Genomic DNA, 6000 nt, shown 5'->3' on the forward strand with positions numbered 1-6000 from the left:
GCTCACACCAAGTGCTGTGTGGAGCCCACCTCGTGATCCTGCAAGAGCCCCACGGCGGCAGGCGGGCAGCTCCCGGGTCCTGAAGACCTGCCCCCCCGCGGAGCCGGAGCGTGGGGCCCAGCGCCGAGACCAACAGGCGCAGTCGGCGGCTCCAGCGCTGCCCACCCCCTGCCTGGGTGCCTCGGCTGTGACCCCCAGGACTGCAGCAGCAGCTCGCCCCGGCTTCTGGGGGCCCCAGGTCCCTAAAACGCAAGTGCATCTGGCTGCAGGGCAGGAAGGAAGAGCTCGTCACCAAAGCCGCCGGCGGCTGCGAGCAGCGTGCCCTTCCATTCCGACACGTGCGTGGGGGCCGTGATGTGACCTGGTAGGGCGCGGGCTGCGTCTCTGCGGAGTCCTCCCCCATGAGGCCTTCTAGTCCTTGACACCCATCGCCGTGGGGGCTCGGCTTTGCTAGGCTGAATATGGAGGAGTCTTTAATTAAGGCTAGAAACAGCTCTCCCTACGTTCATAGCTAAGCACGGGGACCCCCTGTTGCCCTCCCCGCCACCGGCCCCCAGCCTGCTTGCGGCCCGGGCTCCGCTGCTCCCTGACCTCCAGAGTCCGATCCCTGCCCACCCCACAGTCACGGAGGCCAAGCCTGGGTTCCTCTGTGCCCGAGCCTGGGGGGGGGGGCGGCCACGAGGGCCTCCACACTCGCCGCTAGTGGGAGACGCTGCAAAGGGCACCCCAGTCCCGAGGCATTTGGCAACTTGCAACCTGAATGGAAGACACTGGGAAAACAGCCTAACAGGCATTTGGGGCCATGCCTGTCCTCTTGCCGCAGACTTCTCGGCAGTGGAGGAGCTGCAGGGGGGTGCGGTGGGAGGCTGGGGGCGGGCGGACGGAAAGGGAAGACATGAGCACTAAGCTCTGGGCACCTCTGCCACGAAAAAGTATTGAGAGCACAGCCTGGGGACAAGACCCTGCTCCTCCTGGGCCTTGCGTCCCCAGGTAGGCGCCTCCTCCCAAATCCGAGCCACCGGGCCTGGGGCGTGTGAGTGGCTCCGAAGGGGGCTTCCCACAGCAGCCGGGCCTGGGATATCCCGCGAGGCCCCCCCGCCGCCCCAGGCTCTCCGGGGGCTGCTTCTCCCCTGCTCCTACTTAGGGCGCCGCATCTCCTCCCGGGGACCTGGAGCAGCACCTGCTCGGGAGTGGGGATGTGAGGCAAACACAGGGAGGCACTGACCACGGCTGGCTGCTTGCCCCCAAGCACATCCCCGAGTCCCAGGGGCCTGGCGAGAGTTCCAGGTGTGTCAGAGGAAGGAGGCAGCACCCCGTCTCACCGGCCACTGCATGCTCACCCTACGCCCCGCTCTCGCCACCTGCTCAGTGTCCGTCCCTTTGGTGCCTGGCCGGCTTCCACTCACCCTGCAGACTGCGGCTGGGGGAGCATCTTCTCACGAACATCAGAAGATCATTCTGGCTGGGGTTAGACACCGCCCCCCCCCACCCCCGACTCCCACAGTGCCCTCCAGCGAAGTCTTTCTTAGCACCTGCTGGATTGCCTTCCTGCCCCACCTGGAAACCGAGCTCTTCAAGGCTGGGGCCTTTTCTTGATCCGGGTCTGTAGTCACAGCCCAGGAGAGCGGTAGATACCTGTCGGTGCACATTTGGGGATGAAGGACCGATCAATTCCCACCTGGGGGAGCTCCCGATGTCCTGGGGGATCCCAGCTAACATGTGCGAAGACCTCTTGATGTGCTAGATGCTGCTGAGCGCCTCACGGAATCAACAATCCTGCAAGCAGAAAATATTATAGTCCCCATTCGATCGACCCTGAAACTGAGGCACAGAGCAGTTAAATACTTGTTGGAGGTCCCACGCCTCCCAGATGAACGGAGCCCGTAGCTATGAAGGGAGCCTTCAGGGCCGGGCAGGGGGAGGGGGGCACCTTCTGTAGCTCTCAGTTCTCAAGGCAGCCCCGTGGCAGTAGTGTCGCTGCCTGGAAACTAAGCGTTTGGGGAAATTTGGTGTCTTGTTCAAGGGTACCAGCGAGGGAGCCGTCAGGCCTGAATTCAAGCCCTTTGACCAGTTCTGAGAGGAGGACCCCGAAGGCCAAGGGGCCCCTCAAGGCAGGAGCTGTTTCTGCCTGTGGTCTCTCCCACCCTTCTGGGAAGAGACTCTGTCTGACATGAGCATCCTTATGGTCATTTAGGGAATAAACCACAACAGGGAGCCCAGCTAATGGGGATGTGGTTGGTAACTAGAAGGTCCTCCTAGATCTCAGGGGTCACTGTCAAAAAAAAAAATCCTTTCCTTGGATTAGGGCTAACTTCTGGTTACCCAAAAGCTTCCAGTTCACCGACTTCCTGGCTACGGCAGGCTTCGTAGAATAAAATGACACGAGCCAAACAGGTTTGCGAGTATGGCGAGAGCAACCACGGCCCAGGGCTGACCAGTGCGGTCGGGGAAATTTAGCTGTAATTTATGTGATGGGTGAAAAAAAACAAAAACAAAAAACAAGCCCTATCTCAGCCTGTGATTCATTTGTATAAAAAATGAACGTGCTATCACAGCCCTAATGCTCGTATCTTTAGACGCTGAGAGTGTCGGGAGAGAGCAATGCGGATTCACGTTCAGCCCCAGCGGTTCGTCCTTAGAGCGATCCCCGGTGATCGTCTCGAGTGGGGTTGGCATGGAGGGGTGCAGGGCAGACCCAGGAGGGAGGGCAGACGGCCCTCTGCAGGCGGAAGCCCGCGCCCCTGGGCCCCCGACTTGCAGATACTCTGTCCCCCGGATCAGCCCCGAATCTCTGAACAGGGTGGCGAGCGGGAGGGGCTTCTAAGCCCACGCACCAAGGCGCCCAGTCCTCCTGGGGGCACAGCTCTCGGCGGCTCCCACATGGCATTCACGGCCAACACCCGCACCGACGCGTCCGTTTGCACAGCTCACGCCGGGGCATCCTCGATGCCTTGAACTTAAGCTCGCTTCAGGTTCACCAGGTCCGCCCCTCGACGTCGTCCACACCTGAACCCCTGTACTCCTCACAGGAAGCCTGGGAAGCCGGCCTTGTTAACTGCATTTTACAGGTGAGGAAACGAGCGCAGGTGAGAGGTGTGCAGCTTGTAGGATGCGTGTCTCTAGCACCCACAGCCGCTTTGCTAATCGGTTTGCTGATCGCAGGGAGTGGGGGGCCGGTGGGGACAGCACTTTGGGTCTCTGTTGCCTTTTTAAGTGACGAGCATTTGAACCCCGGGAGCTTTGTCCTTTCTCTGCATCCAGCCCTGGGGCCCCAGGGGGAGCTTCCTGCACTTTTCTCCCAGAAATCCCAACGGGTGGGAATTGGAGAGAGGAGGCAGAGGGGGACTCAGAGTGAGGCGGAGGGAGGGTGGAGGCGGGGGTGTGCAGTGGGGCGGCTGACAGCTCTGCCCCCAGGCCCTGAGATGCTGCGGGCCCCGCAGCTCGGGCGTCCCCGTGCACCTCGCACCTGGCGGGCTCGTGGTCACGTGGCTTCCCCCCGAGAACACGCAGCGTGTTCCCTATTTTAAGTTCTTCCAGTTGGCTCCCTTGCAGTTCTTTTACTCCCACACTGGACGTAAGCAGCTTGAGGGCGAGAACCAGGTCTTTGACTTCATGTTTTCTCAGCACAGTGCAGAGCGGGAAAAGCACAGCTTTGGCACTGACCTTCTGTGCCAAAGATCTGCTGGATCTTCCTTTCCCTCTGTGAACAAAAGAGAAAATACAAAAGTATTTGCATGTGAACTCCCCTCCCCTCTTCCCCAGGGAAGACTGGCTGTGTGTCTCTTAGAGACTCTGGGCCTCAGTTTGTCCATCAAGGAAAGGGGGTCGTTTGCCTGAGGTCCTTGAGGGAGCTTCGGGTTCCAAGCTCCGTTAGGTTCTAAGTCTCCTCTTTGATCAAGAATGTCTTTCCTCCAAAAACTGTGACTTGATGAAGAATTGGCCCCTCCTCCGAACCCAGTGGCCTCTTCCCACCCTGCCAGGCCCTGGCCTGCCCCTGTACTCCCCCTGGCCTGCCCCACCCATGGCCCTTTGTTGGAAGGCTCTGGATCTGGAGAAGGAGCTGGCCCTGCCCGGCTTCTCTAAGGGAGTTCTGATGAATACAGATCCTGCCTTTTTTGCATATTAGCCCGGGTGCCAGTCTGAACCCAGCTGTGTGCAGCGTAAGGTGACATATAGATTCCCCAACCCGGCCACGGCTCCTCCACGCGGCTAATGGAAAAGCTTTCTGAGTGGGCCCGCGTTGCATATGCATAAGCTCCGCTTTGGCTAGGGCGTGGGTGGAGTGCGGTTTCACTCCCTTTCCCACTGTCTCCCTGTGCTGCTTTGGGCTTCCTTCTAGAGCAGCAGGCCGTCTGGGCTGAACAACGATGAGCAGTGACCTGGCCAGGCCCTGGCCGGGCCTCTTGGGATCTCTGGTGTGCCAGCGGTAACCCGAGGGGCCAGGCCCTTGACCTCCTGCGGCACACAGGTCAAGCTCCTTTCCTGGCGCTGGAGGCCTTTCCCCCGTCTGCCCCCAGGCCTCCCATGACCTCTGTCCTCCGCTCATCCAGACTCACCTGCCAGCTCCAGACAGGCCAGGCCTTCTCGGGCCTCCCGGCCTCTGCACTGGCTCTCCTCCCCCTCTCTCTGTCCCTCCCATGGGGCCCCTCGGTGTTCCTGTAGCTCAGTGGTCTGCCTCTGGCACACACCTGCACTTGGAGCTCACATCTGGTCCCAGGCCCCTGGGCTCTCCCCAGCCCTCCCCCAGTGTCTGCACACAGTGAAGAAGACCCAGAGCCAGTGCTCTGGTCGCTCCCTTGACCAAGAATTCAGTTTTAAAACCTTGCCTGAGCTTGCCACAGGTGTCTTTTGCAGCGGCTGAGATAAGGAAAGACTCAATGGAGAGGGTGGGCCGGTGCAGGGTGCTGCTTTTGCTGCAGCCACCAGCGAAGCTCCTTTCCAGGAAAGGTGGCAGGTCCCCGTGGGGGAACAGGTGGGAAGTCGGGCAGCCCGTCTGCCAGGGCCGCTGGCCACCTGGGGGTGGTGGGCGCTGCCTCCCCGCCCTCTCCTCCCTGCCCCGAAGCCGCCCCTGCCGGGTCTCCTAGGCGGCCACTCTCTCCACTCCTCAATTCGGATAGCTGGAAGAGCTGAGGGGCTAATGGAGTTTATATAGCTTCCCCTGTATATATTTAGAGATAAGAAGTTCATTTAGGGATTAGGGGCTGCTTCTTGTCTATGCATCATTAAGCATACCACATCTGCTACTGAGCTAGCAATCAGCAGAATATTGAGAAAAGTTATAAAGAAATCTTCGCGACGCTTCATTTTCATTCCCAGCTCCCCGAGTCCTGGCTCAGACTTTTGCGAGGGAGCGAAAGGGAGGAAGTGGAACCGGGGCTGTGGAAGCCAGCCTCTCCCCGAGACCAGGCGCTGGATGCCGAGCAGTGATCCGACCACGACCTGCCGCCCGCGTGCGTGCACACGTGCGCGTGAGCATGGAGGGCGGACGGGGGATGGTGGCAGAGATGACCTCGGACAGAGCTACGTGTGCATTCTCCGGCAGTGGCCGTGCCAGGGGGCATGTGGCTCCATGGAAAGCGGAGGGGCCCTCGGGGGTCCCGAGCACTGCTCTGGGGTCAGAGGCCAGAGACCGAGCTTAGGTATCATTTCTTTGGGTGACCTTGACCAAGCTGCGTCCCCTCTGAGGTCCTCAGTCTTCGGATCTGTGAAATGGGTGTTTGGCGGCTGCGGGGGGGCCCCTGATAGGGGCCTGCTGCCACCCTGCCCAGCAAACGCTCTCCTTTGGCTGCCCCGGAGGGGGGTGGAGGGCTGCTTGCTGGGACCCTGGCCCTGGGTGCAGCGGCGGCACCAGCCTGGGTTCTGGAGGCGGGTGCAGAGCTGGGAACCCCAGGGCAGCGGGTGGCTGTCCAGCTCCCCGCCCCCTTCCTTCAGCAGGCCCAGAGGACCGAGGCCCCTCACCCCCTCCCTGGAGAGCCCCGGCCAGCCCTGCCGTTTGGCTCA

Source organism: Canis lupus, chromosome 8 (genome assembly GCF_003254725.2).
Source record: "Canis lupus dingo isolate Sandy chromosome 8, ASM325472v2, whole genome shotgun sequence".
NCBI lineage: Eukaryota > Metazoa > Chordata > Mammalia > Carnivora > Canidae > Canis > Canis lupus.